The following is an 18956-nucleotide window of genomic DNA, read 5'->3' on the forward strand; positions in this document are numbered from 1 at the left end:
GCAATGAGCATCGTTCAAGTCATTTTTCTTCCCTGGACCATTTCAACTATTCAAATAAGTTTTTTTTGTTTACACGGTTGTGGTTTCGTCTCATCGCAGCTCAGCCACAACAAGAAGAATCTTGGAATACAGAACAGAGAACACACAATTATCTGTCAGAAAGTTCAGGATTTTTTTGTAGAAAACATGGTGAAAAATAAATAATCAAAATATAAAAGCTTAAGAAAAATAGAAAAATTTCGGAAAAAACACCTAGAATAGAGCAGCTTATTAAGAATTGTTGGAAAAAAATATAAAATGTGTATTTTCCAAAGAAAAGAGAAATAAATAAGAGCATTGAACTTTACTATATTAAAGAATTGCTAGAAACCACGCGCCTGATTTAGATCACGTCTCGGTCACCTTTTTAGCCAATGTATTCTCTGCACCAAGGTTTCTGGATAAATGAAGTAATTTTTTTATTGTGCATTTGTTCTACCTATCACTAGTACATATGGCCTATTAAGGACCGCCGTGCTGTGCTCCCAAACGCTGACCACAAAAAAAACGTACGGTAAGCCTTGTCTCTGAAGCCCTGTAACGCGGCTAGATAGCAAACGGGCATAAATCAAGAACCGTATGAGAATTTACGCACACGATATAGTCCGAAGAAACCGGTGGCTTAAACGGTTTTGCTATTTTTTAGTAAACTGAGATTTAGCTTACAGCTCAGTAAAATTTCCAACCGTTAGATTACGCGTGGAGATTTGTGCAAATTTTGTTGATTATTTGTTTGCCTTGTTTCAGCCAATAAAAACGAGGTTTTATTTGCATGGACCGGCCCAGTAAAATATGTAAATGGGTAAAACTTACCATGAGGATCCCTCAACCTCCAACATGCGTGCCAACTACTCAAGCCACCAGGACACCATATGTTAGTTGCTAGATAGTTGATCAAAACTTATTATAATGTATGATGCCGCACCCTTTTCTATTTTTTCCATGCCTTTTTGCTTTTTTTTGGTTTCTTTTGACTTGTGCATAACTAACTACTTCAGTTAGTTACCTCATAGATTAATGAAAGTTTTTTTAGTTGCAACTGAGATTTTGTTGCAGTTGTAAGTGGAGTTGCAACTGAAATTTTTCAGTTGCAAGTGTGGTTTTAACTGAGGATTTTTAGTTGTAACTGAGATTTTTTCAGTTGCAAGTATGATTTCAGTTGCAAGTAGTGTCGTAATAGAGGATTTTTAAGTTGCAAGTGGAGTTGCAACTAAAATTTGTTTGACAAGTTGCAAGTGTAGTGATTCATTTGACTTTTTTGGTAGTTGGATTGACTACATGCAAGTGTAGTTGCAACTAGGGTGGCTGGTTGACCTTTTTATTTTGGTTGACCACTTCAAGTGGGGTCGCAACTGGGGTCCATTTGACCTTTTTTCCTTAGTTCGTTGACCAGTTGCAAGTGGAGTCGTAAGTAGGGTATGTTCGAACTTTTTTTAACTAGTTGGTTGACCAGTTGCAAGTGGAGTCATAACAGTGGTCTGTCCGACCTTCTTGGGTAGGTGGTTGACCGACTGCAAGTGGAGTCGCAACTGCGGGCCGGTTGACCTTTTTTTATTGTTTGTTGACTAGTTGTAAGTGTATTCACAACTGGGGTCATTCAAACTTTTCGTTAGTTGGTTTACGAGTAGTAAGTGGAGTTGTACCAGTGGTCTGTTAGACTTTCTTGGGTAGGTGCCGGTTGATCTTTTTTATTGTTGGTTGATCAGTTGAAATATTGCTTGCTTTATCAGCGGAATGCTTTGGAATAAACTAGTTTGCAAGTGAGTTGTGCAATTCAGAGTGATCCCGCGCTAAACCCGATTTTTGTCTTTCTATCCCAGTTGCAAGTGGGTAACAATTAACTTTTTGAATGTGAACATTTTAGGATTTGAATATTTTTTAAAATATGAAATTTTATAGAGTGAATTTTCAAAAAATCTAAAAAAAATCGTCTGAACTTTTGATAAAACCATGAACATTTTTCAAAAAATGATTCTATACTTTTTTTCTTGTACGTGTGGATGGTTATTAGCTAAGACGTTCCTATTGTACTATGTTTTAGGGAAAGGTGTTTTTTTTTAGACTTTTAGGGAAAGGTATGTACATGTTGGAAGTGCATGCTGTCTCCCGCTTGGGCCAGGCCCAACTAGGCAAGAGCTGGAGTGCTGCGGGCAGAGCGAGCCAACGACTCGGGGAGGCCCTATTCTCCGCTTTAAGCGGGAGTGAGCATCGCTCCGCTTAAAGCCACATACGATGGGCCAGGCCCGTTTATTCCTATCGCTGTTCGTGCGGTCGCACACTCGCACATTCATAGCATTGAGTCGTACTGCTTCTGTTTTCACAACTCTGAACAAACTTCAAAACCAAACAATTTTCGGAAATGAAAAACTTTAAATTTCGAAAACGTTCAAATATGAAAAAATTCCAAATCAAAAAATGTTCAAAATTTGAAAAAAAATCTGAAAAATAGTTCAAACTCGAAAAAAGGTTCAAATCTAAAAAATATTCAGAAAAATGCCGTGAACAAAAAAGCCATGAACTAATTTATGAATAAAATAAAAATGGTCGTGACTAGAAAAAGGCGCTAAACAAATTTGCGAAGAATGAATTGAAAAAAAAAGGTTGTGAACAAGAAAAATTTCCTAAACAGAAAAAGTCGTGAACTAACTTATGTAGAACAGAAAAGGAAGGTGCCGAGAAAAATGCCATGAACACATTTGCGAAGAACAAAAAAATTGTGAAAAAGAAAAAGTTGTGAACAGAAAAATATCGTGAACGGAACAGAAAAAAGGTCGTGACCAGAAAATATGTCGTGAACGGAAAAATTTCGAATTTGAACAATTTTTAAGTTTGAACGATTTACGAATTTGAACATTTTTAAATTTGAAAGATTTTCTAATTTGAACTTTTTTAATTTGAACAATTCTTGAATTTAAACAATTTTAAAAACTACACAATTTTCAAAATTTTAACGATTTTCCAAAAGGAACATTTCTTTAACCTGAACAATTTTAAAAATATTGATGTTTTTGAAATCAAAACAATTTTAAATCTAAACTTCTTCAAATTTCGGAAATGTTCAAACTAAAAAAATTTCAAATACGAAAAAGTTCCAAATTGAAAATGTTCAAATTAAAAAGTATGCAAATTTAAGAAAAAATGATATCTGAAAATTGTTCAAACGCGAAAAATGTTCATATCTAAAAGTGTTCGAAATAAAAATTGTTTAGACTTAAAAATTATGCAAATTTTAAAAAAATCAAATCTAAAAATGTTGAAACTTAAAAAACGTTCAAATTCAAAAAAATCAAATTTTTGAAAGTTCAGAAAAATCAATCGCAAAATAAAAAAACTGGAGGAAAAAAACCAACAGAACCAAATGAAAAACCAGTTGTAAATGAGAAAACTGAGAAAAAAAACCGAAGGGAATCCAATTCCATCGCTAATGGGCCGGCCCAACTCGATCTCGCTCTGAGCGGAGCGATCGCACGCTCCCGCATTGAGCGGAGAATAGGGATTGCCAACGACTCGCCTCGAATTAGGTAAAACGATCAGATTTCATATATGTTCCGCCTAAGGATAATTCATTATTTAATATATTAATGTTGCAAAAGCCACAGATTATTATTTTTATACATACATATTTTTTTTTGAACATGTTTATACATACATATTATGGGCCACTCTAGCTTTTTAGTTAATGTTGTAATTTGTTCCAATAAATTCTGGCTTAGGCATGTATATGTCACACGATTTATCGATGTAACACGGAATGCGACGAGTCAGGTCGCACACGATTATTCCTTGGGAGCCGTGTGTGACAGGCATAATAAAAAACGGCTTTAAAATACTTCCTCGTGTGCTGTTTTTTTGTCGATTCACATTACATTGTACCAGTACACACTAGATTAAATGTAATCGTGTTCACATTCATAATCCAGTATAAAATCCTCGCGATTTCGTGAAGATCGTCTCTTCACTATCCTCCTAACTATCCAACCACGAATTGATTCTCAATGGAGTCTAACTTTATATTTTGAATTTTAACTGAATTTATGGGTTTTGTTTTCTGGAAGGGAGGTAGTATTAGGCTTATGGATGTGGACACGTAAAGAAGTCACGAAAAAGCAATGTAACTTTACTATCATAGAAAATTAGCTGCATATATACATTTTCTAATTTTAATAATTTGTTGAATTCAAATGAAAAAGTGTCCATACACCTTGTAAGAAAAGCGTATGCATGATGATATTTATTTCATGATTCATCATTCGGATATTCGACGAAGTCCCCTGTGGGGTTGGCCTCGTTATCCTCCTCCTCATATACCAGCGGCAACATTTGGGGAGGGGGCAGCACTCCGCGCCTGGAAGGGAAGGCGGAAGCTCGCCCCCGTGGTTTGTGTATTGGTGGTGACCGCAAATCTGCACGGTGTTCGTCCACATGGCACACGCGGCCTCCTCGGTGTGGGTGAGGGGCCCGGCAGAGAAAAGGGATGCCTCGACGGTGGTGAGGGCGGGCACGTGCACTCTTGATGGCTGTGAAATATGCCATATTTTCTCACGCTTAAGCCCCTAGCTAAGTCAAGAAATTAACTATGTTTACCTCTCAACTTGCCACTAATGCCTAATCAATGCAAAGATGGCAATCTCTTCTATTTTTGGATGTTGTGCGGGATATCACGTCATAATGGAATGGGCCTTCAATCACCGAAAAAAATCGCGTCAGGAGCATGGCAAAGTTAACTACGCTCGGAAAGACGGCTCCAGGGGCTTTAACGGGCATCGGTACGGGCAAGTCCTGCCCGTACCGTCCGTCCGTACCATCTGCGGCTTCATTCCCGAGGTCAAACACTGTAAAAGTCGTGAAGGGACCGACACTGAAAAGAGCGTCATTCGTCGCCAAACAGAGGCGCCATCCACTAGATCCATCTGCAACACACCGAAGGAGATCCATCGCCATAGTTCATCCATTCCATCTCCCATCTCGTCCATAGCCATAGCCATCACCATTGTAATAGGGATCTCCTTGAGAATTAGCGACCATTGTAATAATATTGTGATTTCAATCTAAGTATTTTGCGTAATGATTTATATCTTTGTATTTGATCTTGATATTATGTGTCAGTACTCCTCACGGGCTGCGGGTTGGGGATCCTCGCAGCGTTCATGTGCATCTAATCTTATGTTATGTGTAAGGATTGAATATGAGTTTTGCGATCTTCTATCCTTGTCTCATTGCCTCGTCTTGATGATCTGTAGGTACATTCGAGTCGATCAAGGGAAGAGGTGGGATGAGTGGAGAACGGCGTGCTACCGCGAAACCTCAGGGGTAAGTAACGGTACATGTTTAGTGATTCATTCGGGATCATAGCACAATCATCTAGCTTAAGGCTTTGGTCTGTATTTACTTAAAAATTGTTGTTTCTTGCGGCTGTGAGGACAATGGGTTGACCATTAGGCTCTTTCACCTCTGGCTTTAGGGGCAAGGGTATTTACGGATGTGCTACTCACAAATCTCATATCTCAATTTTATTTGTTACACATATGAGATTTATTTATATATGTATGCATAGCTGCAGGTGAAACCTTAACCTTGGCCTATTTCCATCATTGAACACAACCCCTTAAAATTAAACTTGATATGTTCGGTAAACTGAAGATAAAATACACTTGCAAGTCTTGTAGACGTTTCCTTCATAACCATTTAGCAGTGCTTCCCGAGGTTCGACTAAACCTAGGTCGTCTAGGGAAAAAGCATACCATACTACAATCTGTAATCCGGATCGAAAGTATAAACTCTCCATCGTGCTAATTTACCATGCAGCTTAAAAATTGATTTGCGCACTTAGAAATATTATGACGACTATGACTTCCGGCGGCAGTCATGAGCTAGGCCGTGGATAGGGGCAGGAGACGGCCACCATAGCTTCCAGTACCACCATGCGGATGCAGAAACGCGAGGTGGGTACTTCTACAACGGCCTAGCCGGGGCCGCAGATGTTTATGGCTTCAAAGTCCCATGGTGCCCACTACACCGGAGGTCAAGGGGGAGTGATAGGAAAACAGGAACATCGGGACCAAGAGGAGCCAATAATGATGTTCAACAAGGTGCGCCAGGAAATCAAGCTCTACTGCCTCCCCATGCTCGCCGGGAGCTTTTCGCCGGGGCGATCGCCACTGAGATTTAATACAAACGGGACAGGGACGTCGGCCACAGGAGCACGCCATGGAGACGGCGGCCAGATGCGGTGTTGAGGGACGAGATGGTGGCCATATGTGCTGCAGAGATCAGCACGCAGGGATGGCGGATGTGGTGTTGACATACGGGTTGTCCTCGAGATGTGGTGTTGTGGATCTGCGCTATGCTCCGGCATAGACGAGGTGGCCTCCCAAATTTATCGCACAACCGATTCACCGTTTCAAAATTCCTTTTTTTGCAGGTAGAAAATTAAAGGACTTTATTACTTTATTACTCCATAGGGATCACATAGATGTCATGATCGAGAACCTAAAGTAAGCATTCATGGCCCGACTCATGCCATATAACAGATTTACCTTCCACTCTTGCAAGACGAGTAGCTTCGCCTCGCGGTTTCGCAGACTTCTCGTGTTGTAATTTTTTGAGAAGCCGGACATAGATTAATATATATGCCGCTCGAATATGATGTAACTTGTGCACATGTGTGCGGCGGTGGCATAGTGGCTGTGCGCCGTCGTAGTAGGCCTTGTGCGCGGCTTCATAGACAATGGCGTGGTGCTGGTTGTGTTCCGCTGCAAATTGTTAAAGATGCATTTTAAATTTGAAAAATGCAAAAGTGATGATTAGAATTTTAAAATTGATTAAAAGTGATTGTTGAAACAATTATGATTCTGTCATTTTATGATCAACGCTATTAATGGCATGATCATGTTTTGTTGCAATAAGAAGTGCATTTATCTCTATTTCTGCCCAACGGTGATATAGATTTAATTGCACAAACAGTTGTATGTTCTAATTTTGACCAACGTTGGATTATTGCATGCAATTGTTGTTATGATCTCATTTCATTGTGGTTTGAAGGAGGGTACTACTTGATGAGCTTTATCAAGGATGTTACAACCCTCAGAGGTGACAACTACACTGAATGGAGAAAGAAGGTCGATTAGGCCTTTCGTTTTGTGCTGAGGTGGACTGGGTTGTGGACACCCCACATCCGGTCAGACAAAAAGATCCAGTTAGATATGACCAGGATGATGATGTTGCATGGCAGAAAAAGAAAATGAACCATGCTCCAGTGGAAATCGAAGCGCCGCAACACTAGAAATAATTCACACCGATATATGTGGACCATTTCCTGTGAAAAGTGTGGATGGCTATGATTCGTTCATAACATTCACAGATGATTACTCCCGATATGGTTATATTTATCCAATCAAAGAAAGAACATAAGGTTGGATAAATTTAAAATATTCAAAACTGAAGTTAAAAATCAACATGATAAAAGAATAAAGATAGTGAGATTTGATCGTGGAGGGGAGTACTACGATCGACATACTCCATATGGCCAAGTCCCTGGACTTTTTGCAAGGTTCTTACAGGAGACTAGAATAGTTGCCTAGTATTCTATGTCGGGCGAACCTCAGCAGAATGGGGTAGCTGAAAGGTGTAACCGTACACTTATGGATATGGTGCGCAATATGATGAGCTATTCCACCCTACCATTGGGATTGTGGATTGAGGCACTAAAAACCGTTATTCACATCCTAAATAGAGTACCAAGAAAATCGGTGCCCAAAACACTGTATGAGCTATGGACAGGGAGAGTGCCTTCTCTAAACCACCTGAAAGTGTGGGAGAGACCTGCTGAGGCCAAAGTATTTAATCCAAATATCACAAATTTAGATACCAAAATAGTCAGCTACCATTTTATTGGCTATCCTGAAAAGTCAAAAGGTTATCGTTTCTACTATCTAGATAAATACACAAAGTTTGTGGAAACGAGTCATGTTGTCTTCTTAGAGGACGAAATGATGAGGGGGAGCATGGTAGCTCGGAAAATTGATCTTGAGGAGAAGAGGGTGCATGCGCCTAACCCGATGACCCGGGAGCCATTTTTGCGCTACCATGTGCACCTGCACCGATAATCGCTACGATTGTGGTGCAAGTGCATGTTGTGACTCCACCCATGACAACGATGAGTGAAAATTCAGAACATGTCCGTCAGGAGCCGAATGAACCATTTGTTGAGCATGAAAGGGAGCAACAACAACCACCTCCAGAAGCCTAGCCACAAGTTGAGGAACAGAATGCTCCAGAGAATGGGGCCCCTAGAAGGTCTACAAGAGCTAGAAAATCAGCCATTTCGACTAATTATAAAGTTTACAACACAGAAACGATTCATATGGAAGGTGATCCCACTTCGTATGAAGAAGCCATGAGAAGCACAGATTCATCAAAGTGGGTGGAGGCCATGGAAGATAAAATGAGATCGATGAGTGCCAACAATGTTTGGGACTTAGAAAATATTCCTAAAGGAGCCAAAGGGACATCCCTCGTCCTCCACAATTTTCTGACGGTATAAAACAGCTCTCACTTTGATCCTCCCTTTAATCAACAACCAAGCAAAAAAATACCTTTTTTTGGTGCTGCACATTTCCATACCGAATCAACACTCTCCTGCTTGATCCCGCCCCAGTTCGTGATGTTGTATAGGTTGCTAACTGAGAAAGAGTCTGTTTTGTCAATTCTCCAACCTCTTATATCACCTTCCAGATTTTGAAGATTACAAGTGCCAAAGAACTGAATCAGAGAGCTTCTTCTTCTTGCTCGGCCCATTGCGAAAAATATGTTAAGAGGGATAGTCCAAGCCCCATCCCTCCAGCTGTCAGCAACTGAGATATTTGGTCTGATGGCGTGTGAAAACAAGGCTGGAAACTGATAGCAAAGAGGACCACCAGTCATCCATTTGTATTTCCATAAAGAAGTACTAATCCCGTCCCCCAGTTGAACACATGTAGAGTTTCTGTAGGTTTCAATATGTTTCCAAGCTCTGGTTTGGGTGGTTGGCTTGTCTCCAAAGTCCTTTCCATGCAGGTGATACACCCGGATATTAGAGATTTGTTTGTTTTAAAGATATTTTTAATTGTGTACAAGATGGAAAATATAAATTTAGCAAATTCCTAGAAACTAATATGTGACCCCAAGTCAAACTTTGTTTTGGGTATGAAACACAATGCATATGAAGACACTTAAAAGTACGCACATACACTCCCCCTATGAATGCACACCGTACCCCTCTATATATGAGCACCTCCGAGAGACCGAGTCTAAGAAACTAATCAGGCATGTCTTTCGGTTGACAAAGTCACCACATGCAACTTTACTATTGACGAGAACACCATTTCCCACTGAAGTATATTCCACCTTATATATTATACACCAATTTAAATGTGAAACTTTCATTTGGCTCTCGGATGCTTATGCTCCCACCACCCAAAAAAAATATTTACAATTGTCAAAAAAATCCTAAAAAATGTTTCACATGTACATCTCGATAATCTATGTGCATTCATACAATTACACGAAAAACAAGTATTTTTCATCATCGATGTAAAAAAGAGAAAACATGCCTCATAAAAAGCTTTATGGTTAGCACAAATTTTTTTAACTCTTTTTTACATAGCCCAAATTACTATTTGATTTTCCATTGAAATACGTTATGCGTATATAGCAAGCGAAGAAGTACACATGAATTTTTCGTTTTATTCTATTTTTGACATTTCAAAATGTATAGAAGATGAATTTCGAAATAAAGAGATCATATGCACCCAAGAACCAACAAACATATCCGCTTGACCCCGAACCTACTCAGCTTCAGACCTGAGATTTGGTAGGCTAGGGTTCCACGGTTTTCCACCAACCAGTAATAATTTCAACTCTGCCAACTCCCGCCGAAATTCCTCCCGCCTCCAATATTCAAAGCAATGTGAAATAAGTATAGTGCCGATCTTATCTCCCGGGACCGCTCAATTCAAACCTACCACCGGTGGCACCGAACCCCACATCTCTCTCTCACGCTTCCACCTCGCATGACCCACCGGATCATCTCACACGCCGCCGCCGGCGGCCCACTGTCCCACCCCAACATTACTGCCTTCTCATCGGCCACCGTAGTGACCGACGATGTTCCACCGTCTCCCTTGATTTTTAGCAAGCCGGAGTAGCTTCCCCCCCCCCACACTGACGACCGTTGTACCATACGAGCTCCTCTGTAGCCTACTTCCACCGCGATGGAGCCTTGTCAGCGACAGTGTCGCCCACGACACCATCGCCGGGTTCTCGTATCTTAATCCCCGACTCCCTCCGTCCACCGGACCGGAGAGATGGGTACACAAAGCGCCTCCATGGTCCACGGCAGGAAACCAAAGCGTACACGCGCCCCCTCCCAAGAAGGTTGATAAAAAAATATATGGATGCTTTCGTTATGCATGTGATTTCGAAAAGTATTTATGCTTGCTTGCACTGCCTTCTCATTAGTAATTGTTTTGTAGTGCATGCTAGATATTATTGCACTACAGAATGATTATAACAAGAGAGAGAAACGGGCGATATATGGCAGATTTGCAAGCCGTATAGGCACAAACAGGTGTAATGCTATTGCTTCTAGTGCAAACCCGAACAAAATAGGAGAAGAACCCTTTCCCCTCCCCAAATATAAAGAACAATATTATGATTCACAATTTGATCCTGCCGAGCCTCTTCGAGAGCTGACTCGGAAAGATGCCTTGCCTGACCATTCTCCCACCAGGTGATTTCTGTGTTTTTTACTTTGAGATATCTGTTGCAACTTCCATGTGTTGTATACTTGTATCCTGAATCCTAGAAAACATGTACACATGCCACCTTCAGGTCTCCTCAACGCATCATATATATGTTTCAACATGCATGTCATCCTTTATTGTTCTTCATTATATTCCATTTGCATATCAACATATATAGGACTTCTGTAGACTGAAATATCGTTTATGTGTGCCAGGAATTTGCAACTTCAAGTAAGAATTTTGCAGGAACCACCAATGAGAGTAAGACCATTCAACTGGCACCCGAATCGGTGATAGAACAGCTGCAACCAAAAAAGAAATATGCTTCTGCTACTAGACAGTCTCAGCGATTCATGCCACTACTTGAAGAAAATGACGAAAATGCTAAGAGTACTGAAATAAAAAAATGTGGTAAACACTCCAAGCGGTTCAATTAGCCACCTGTTACCAATCCAGTCAACTAACGACAATCGGCAGCAGAACCAATTTCCACGGCAACTTCTCAGTCATAATTGGCAGCAGAACCAATTTCCAGAGCAAGTTGTCAGCCATAATTGGGACCAGCAGTAGCTGTGGTAGGAAATACTGCCCAGGGACACACTGTACTAGTCCGAGCTGACAACCACAACTGGTCAAACACTGCTTGCACAACATCAACAAACTGTTGATGATCTCCCACTGGCCCTTATTAGTCCTGCCAGAGACAACTCCCCGAGTATGAGCCCCACACCGAAGAAGGTACATTTTCCAATAATTATAGTTTCATGCTCTGTTATATAATTTATAGATATATACATATATCTACCTTGATAGCTTGATGTAATGATTAACTTTGTAGTTGCACCATGATAAAGAAAACCGATGGGCCCAACAGTAGGGAAAATGCTCGTAGCTAAGCTTGCTGAGATAGAATCAAGATTTCACATTTCATCTGTCGTAGGTGGCAGAAGACCACTAGACCTGGAAGAATCTTGTAAATTAGCATCGGAGGTAGGAATTTTCGTCAGGACTGAAATTTCTATCTTCGCAACATAGAAAGAGCACGTAGACACCTCTGCGCATTTTCAAAAATTAGTGCACAGGTTACACGTAAATTATCTTTCTTCTAATAATGTTACTCATACCAGTATACCATATTGGCAAATCTCATTCCTTCTAGCTTGTTGTTGGCTCTATGTATATCGCACCAACGGTTTATATTGTTGTGAACAGTTATGGTTCGAGTTCGATGATGACCAAGAGGAAGTAAAGCGTGTTCTCAACAGTCTATTCTCAGACTGTCTACGCCAGTATCGCAACAGGCTAAAGAAGGAATATTTCTGGAAAGATTACTGGGAGTATTCCAACCATATCTCCTCTTAAGCAAATTACTGACAAACAGTGGGGAGATCTTGTGAAGCACTGGTCTGATCCAAATAATATGGTATGATTTGTAAGACTGAGACCAGATCACATCTTGGATTCTTATTTACAGCAGTGTCTCACTAGTCTTCTTTTTACAGAATTTGGCTAAACAGAATCAGAAAAACCGCGGTAAAATACTTTTAGCTAGCCGTACGGGATCTCATAACTTGATTGTGCACATTCGGTAAAAAGTAAGGACATGTTGTTTTATAATGCTATTTAGAAATATTTTAGTAAAAGATCATGCAGAGTATACACCAGTGTGCAGCTTATATTATGATCCTCCATTTCAACCACGTTATTCGCTTTATAAATGGTAGTACTAAAATGCAGATGTTACATAATGCAAGTAAAATAAAACCAAACAAAGATATGACTCTGCCAGAGATTTTTGAAGCATGCCAGAAGAACAAACTTGAAGTGATTGGAGAAGTCGCACAGAGTGTTCTTGTAAGTCTTCTCTATGATTGAAATTTTGTGACGACTCACATCCCAACTTTTAGGAGTAGTAAAGTACATGTCAATATGATATTATAGATGTTTATTAAAATTCATGTGATGTGAATCAGACATGGCAAATTGTAGAAATAAAAGTGGGTCATACACATGATAAATCTACTGTCAGCAAGTTTCTCTGTAGTAACTATGATGTTTACACATGTGTACGAACTGAATTTTTTTCAGGATGATATGAAATTAGAGATGCAAAACCCGGTAAACACGGTCTGGAAAAAACCGATGAAGAATGTGTGAAGATATTTTCCATGGAAATAAAAAAGAAAGGTATTGCGAAAATCACTTTCTTGCGGAATGTTGGACTGTTGAAGTACAAGTCCGTGTCCAAGTCAAAGTATTTGCATGCTCAAGTTCTGGAGGAGCAACTCCAACTAGAACGAGCTGCATCAGCTGCGCTAGAAGTTGACAATTTTAGAACGATAGCAGAAGAGAAGGAGATCCTACTATAGCAGGTTAGGAAAGCTAGTAAGAAGAGTATGTGCTAGATAATTGGAGATTTACGGTGACAGTGACAGGTCAGTACCTTGGTCCTGTAAAATGGTACCTTAGTCTAAGCATATTTCGTAGGTGCATTTACTTGCAATTGTTATGATCTTGGTGGTCATTCCTTGTTGTGATGTGGATTTGATAGGACCTATCCTTTTGTGTACTAGCTACTGTATGAATTGTCAAGCCTCGTGCACTAGCCAGCACAACCAAAAGTCCGAACTAATGGAAAGGGCTAGACAATCCACTTATACGTCTTAACAATGCTCCTCAAGTGTGACCGGAAGAAGAGAAGAGGAGGTCAACACGTGGAAAGCAGAATAGCACACGTATGAATGATCATATACGGGGCGGACATAGGGGTGGTCAAATATTGCGGAAGCCAGGACTCGAACTCAAGACCCTGGGCTCTGATACCATGTCAAGCTTCATGCATTAGCCAACGCAACCAAAAGTCCGAACTGATGGAAAGGGCTAGGCAATCCACTTATACATTGATACGTCTCCAACGTATCTATAATTTCTTATGTTCCATGCTAGTTTTATGACAATACCTACATGTTTTATTCATACTTTATATCGTTTTGACGCATTTTCCGGAACTAACCTATTAACAAGATGCCGAAGTGCCAGTTCCTGTTTTGTGCTGTTTTTGGTTTCAGAAATCCTACAAAGGAAATATTCTCGGAATTGGACGAAATCAACGCCCAGTATCTTATTTTTCCCGGAAGCTTCGAGAGCACCGAAGAGGGGCCAGAGGGGAACCAGGGGGCCCCACCCCACAAGGTGGCGCGGCCAAGGGGGGCGCGCCCCCCTATGGTGTGGCTGCACCAGGACTCCTCCGACTCCGCCTCTTCGCCTATATAAAGCCTCCGTCGCGAAAACCCTAGGAGAATAAGCCACGGGACGAGAAAAGTTACGCAGCCGCCGCCATCGCGAAGCCAAGGTTCGGGGGACAGAAGTCTTTGTTCCGGCACGCCGCCGGGACGGGGAAGTGCCCCCGGAAGGCATCTCCATCGACATCACCGCCATCTTCATCGCCGCTGCTGTCTCCTATGATGAGGAGGGAGTAGTTCTTCCTCGAGGCTGAGGGCTCTACCGGTAGCTATGTGGTTACACTACAAGAAAAGTTCTGATAGACAACGTCTCAAAATCGTCCGCTAAGGGGTATTTTTCGTCGCCTATGGGCCTAACCCGACGATATGGGTTCTGTTGTCTAAAGTGCGCCAGGCAAAGTCCTACGACGATTTTTTCGGTCCGTCGCGCTTGGGCGCCCTTCCGCCACGGAAAATCGGACCGTTGCAGAAATGTTTCCGGGAGCCCGTTGACTGCTGACGTCATGCAAACTGACACGTGGCAGACGCGTTAATCGGCGATTAACGGCGTTAACCGGCTGAAACCCCGTGGTAGATTGTAGGCCCACACGAGGCCTGCCACATCTTAAGCGGGCCGGCCCATTAAGTTTGCGGGCCGGGCCAGCTGACTTAGTTTGACCGGTCAACTATATAGCTGGGCTGGTCCATTAATTACGTGGGCCGGGCCTAACCTCTAAGGTTGACTGGTCAAAACATTAATGGGCCGGCCCACTAAGCATGTGGGCCGGGCCGAATGCACTCGTTTGACCGGTCAACAGGCAAAAGGGCCGGCCCAAAAAACATGTGGGACCCACTTTCCTGTTATCGGGCCGGCCCATTTACCAAGTGGGGTCCACCTTAAAGCAAGTGGGCCGGCCCAAGAAGTTATTGGGCCGGCCCAATTAGCATGTGGGTCCCACTTTCCTGCTATAGGGCCGGCCCATTTAGTACGTGGGGTCCACATTAGATCAAATGGGCCGGCCCACCAAGCCAGTGGGCCGGGCCAAAAACACAGGTGGGTCCCACTTTCCTGTTAATGGGCCAGCCCATTTAGTATGTGGGGTCCAACATATAGCAAGTGGGCCGGCCCAACAAGATAGTGGCCCGGGCCAAAAACACATGTGGGTCCCACTTTCCAGTTAAAGGGCCGGCCCATTTAGTATGTGGGGTCCACCATATAGCAAGTGGGCCGGCCCAACAAGATAGTGGGCCGGGCCAAAAGCACAGGTGGGTCCCACTTTCCAGTTAAAGGGCCGGCCCATTTAGTATGTGGGGTCCACAATATAGCAAGTGGGCCGGGCCGAAAACACAGGTGGGTCCCACATTCCTCTTAAAAGGCCGGCCCATTTAGTATGTGGGGTCCATCATGTAGCAAGTGGGCCGGCCCAACAAGACAGTGGGCCGGGCCAAAAGCACAGGTGGGTCCCACTTTCCTGTTAACGGGCCAGCCCAATAAGTAAGTGAGCCGGCCCAAAATGAAAGTGGGTCCCACACTACTGTTAATGGGCCGGCCCAATCTGTTATAGGGCCCTGGTTGTTTGACTAGTCATCTTGCATTAAATTTCATGAGCCTAAAATCTGATATCAATGATACACACAATTACATACACAAATAAAATAACTAGGAAAATTACAAGGCAATTAATATGCCCAAATAAAAAAATTACATAGAATCATTGAGGACTTTTATTAGCATCATCAATAACACATTGACATTTGGCAATCGCCTTGATTGAATCTTGTGTACTCTCGGTCAACATATCAGCTACAGACCTTAAAGCAGCAATACCATGTCTTTTATAAAGTACAGCCTTGAGATGTTCACTGTTTGATGAAAAGAATGGTCTAGGTTGACGGCTATGAGAGGATGCATCAGAAGAAAGATCAGAACTTTTTGTGGGCCTCTCTTCTAATGAAGATTGCTTCATCAGAACTGCATTCTGATAATAATGCAAAAAGAGTTAAACGATGAACTATGCAAACATGTATTAAGCATTGTCGATATGAGATAGTCACAAGTACTAAGCGCAGACTTACATTATATCGTTGCATAGGCTCACGCCGGAACCTTTTTTGCGCTCTATCTTCTACTAAGGACTTCTTCATTACAACTGCATTCTAGTAATATTGCAAACATAGTTACAACAGTGAACTATTCAAACATTTATTATGCAATGTAGATATAAGATAATAACAAGTTGCATAAATAAGACAATGTATGGAACTTGTACTAAGCAGACTTACATCATAATGTTGCACAGGGTCGCTTTGGCGACTATCTTCTAATGATGACTGCTTCACTAAAAATGCATTCTGGTAATATTGCAAAAATAGTTACAACAATTAACTATTCAAACATGTATTACACAATGTAGAGATCAGATAACAGCATGTAGCAGAACATACTGGCTCGCTGCAGGTCCTTCTCTTGCGTGTGATACGTCTCCGACGTATCGATAATTTCTTATGTTCCATGCCACATTATTGATGTTATCTACATGTTTTATGCACACTTTATGTCATATTCGTGCATTTTCTGGAACTAACCTATTAACAAGATGCCGAAGTGCCGATTCTTTGTTTCTGCTGTTTTTGGTTTCAGAAATCCTAGTAAGGAAATATTCTCGGAATTGGACGAAATCAAAGCCCAGGGGCCTATTTTTCCACGAAGCTTCCAGAAGTCCGAAGACGAAACGAAGTGGGGCCACAGGGCGCCCAAACCCTAGGGCGGCGCGGCCCACCCCCTGGCCGCGCCGGCCTGTGGTCTGGGGCCCCTGTGCCGCCTCTTGACCTACCCTTCCGCCTACTTAAAGCCTCCGTGACGAAACCCCCAGTACCGAGAGCCACGATACGGAAAACCTTCCAGAGACGCCGCCAACGCCGATCCCATCTCGGGGGATCCAGGAGATCGCCTCCGGCACCCTGCCGGAGAGGGGAATCATCTCCCGGAGGACTCTACGCCGCCATGGTCGCCTCTGGTGTGATGTGTGAGTAGTCTACCCCTGGACTATGGGTCCATAGCAGTAGCTAGATGGTTGTCTTCTCCCCATTGTGCTATCATTGTCGGATCTTGTGAGCTGCCTAACATGATCAAGATCATCTATCTGTAATTCTATATGTTGCGTTTGTTGGGATCCGATGAATAGAGAATACTTGTTATGTTGATTATCAAAGTTATATCTATGTGTTGTTTATGATCTTGCATGCTCTCCGTTATTAGTAGATGCTCTGGCCAAGTTGATGCTAGTAACTCCAAGAGGGAGTATTTATGCTCGATAGTGGGTTCATGTCTCCGTGAATTTGGAGGGGTGACAAGAACCTCTAAGGTTATGGATGTGCTGTTGCCACTAGGGATAAAACATTAGTGCTATGTTCAAGGATGTAGTCACTAGTTACATTACGCGCAATACTTAATGCAATTGTCTGTTGTTAGCAACTTAATACTGGAGGGGGTTCGGATGATAACCTGAAGGTGGACTTTTTAGGCATAGATGCAGTTGGATGGCGGTCTATGTACTTTGTCGTAATGCCCAATTAAATCTCACTATACTCATCATGATATGTATGTGCATGGTCATGCTCTCTTTATTTGTCAATTGCCCAACTGTAATTTGTTCACCCAACATGCTGTTCGTCTTATGGGAGAGACACCTCTAGTGAACTGTGGACCCCGGTCCAATTCTCTTTACTTGAAATACAATCTCTTGCAATACTTGTTCTACTGTTTTCGCAAACAATCATCTTCCACACAATACGGTTAATCCTTTGTTACAGCAAGCCGGTGAGATTGACAACCTCACTGTTTCGTTGGGGCAAAGTACTTTGGTTGTGTTGTGCAGGTTCCACGTTGGCGCCGAATCCTGGTGTTGCGCCGCACTACATCCCGCCGCCATCAACCTTCAACGTGCTTCTTGGCTCCTCCTGGTTCGATAAACCTTGGTTTCTTTTCGAGGGAAAACTTGCTGCTGTGCGCATCATACCTTCCTCTTGGGGTTCCCAACGAACGTGTGAGTTACACGCCATCAAGCTCTTTTTCTGGCGCCGTTGCCGGGGAGATCAAGACACGCTGCAAGGGGAGTCTCCACTTCTCAATCTCTTTACTTTGTTTTTGTCTTGCTTAGTTTTATTTACTACTTTGTTTGCTGCACTAAATCAAAATACAAAAAAATTAGTTGCTAGTTTTACTTTATTTGCTATCTTGTTTGCTATATCAAAAACACAAAAAAATTAGTTTACTTGCATTTACCTTATTATAATGTCTAGTCCCGTAGTTGTTACTCTATCACCTGAGGAATCAATCTTCACCTTTAAACAAGGAGGTGAAGAGAATTTTAAAGAAGCATGGTCTAGAATTTTTGATGCTTATAGTAAAACTGAACCTAAAATGACCTTAAGTTTGCTTCTTAGTAATTTCTATTTCGGGCTTATTCTTCGCTATAGATATGCCTTAGATGCTGTAGTGGGAGGAGATTTCCTTCATTGTGATGGGGATCAAGCTTTTAATGCTATAAGGAAATTGATTACATCATTTAGCTCCGATAATAATTTTGATCCATCTCATGCTAGTATGAATAATAGATTAGACACTATTGAAACAAATATATCCTGTTTAAAAGAAGTGTATAATCGAATTCACGAATATTATGATTATGTTCCATTAAGCTTTGAACCTTCAATGTGGGTGCCTACTGTTAAAGTTACTATTGGTGGTGAAACTTTTCCTGCTCGTTGTGATATTATGTCCGAGTTTTGCCTCATGCCTGAAAAAATTTATAAATCTTTGACACTTTGGGGACTTACTGAAGGGGGAGAAGAAATAACTCTTGCGGATAACTCTGTTGTAATTCCTATGGGCATAGCTGAAGGTGTTTTCACA

The 18956-nt window shown here is 41.8% G+C and overlaps 1 long non-coding RNA gene across 1 annotated transcript; it reads right to left on the reverse strand.

The window, feature by feature from the left end:
- Window positions 1–16141: 16141 nt before the first annotated feature.
- On the reverse strand, window positions 16142–16513 carry LOC127311826 (uncharacterized). Its single transcript, XR_007857928.2, has 3 exons — window positions 16487–16513; window positions 16325–16393; window positions 16142–16198 (listed from the first exon to the last, which is right to left on the reverse strand). It is a non-coding gene; the product is annotated as an uncharacterized lncRNA (long non-coding RNA).
- Between the last annotated feature and the right edge of the window lie 2443 nt (window positions 16514–18956).

Source organism: Lolium perenne, chromosome 7, assembly GCF_019359855.2.
Source record: "Lolium perenne isolate Kyuss_39 chromosome 7, Kyuss_2.0, whole genome shotgun sequence".
Taxonomy (NCBI): domain Eukaryota; kingdom Viridiplantae; phylum Streptophyta; class Magnoliopsida; order Poales; family Poaceae; genus Lolium; species Lolium perenne.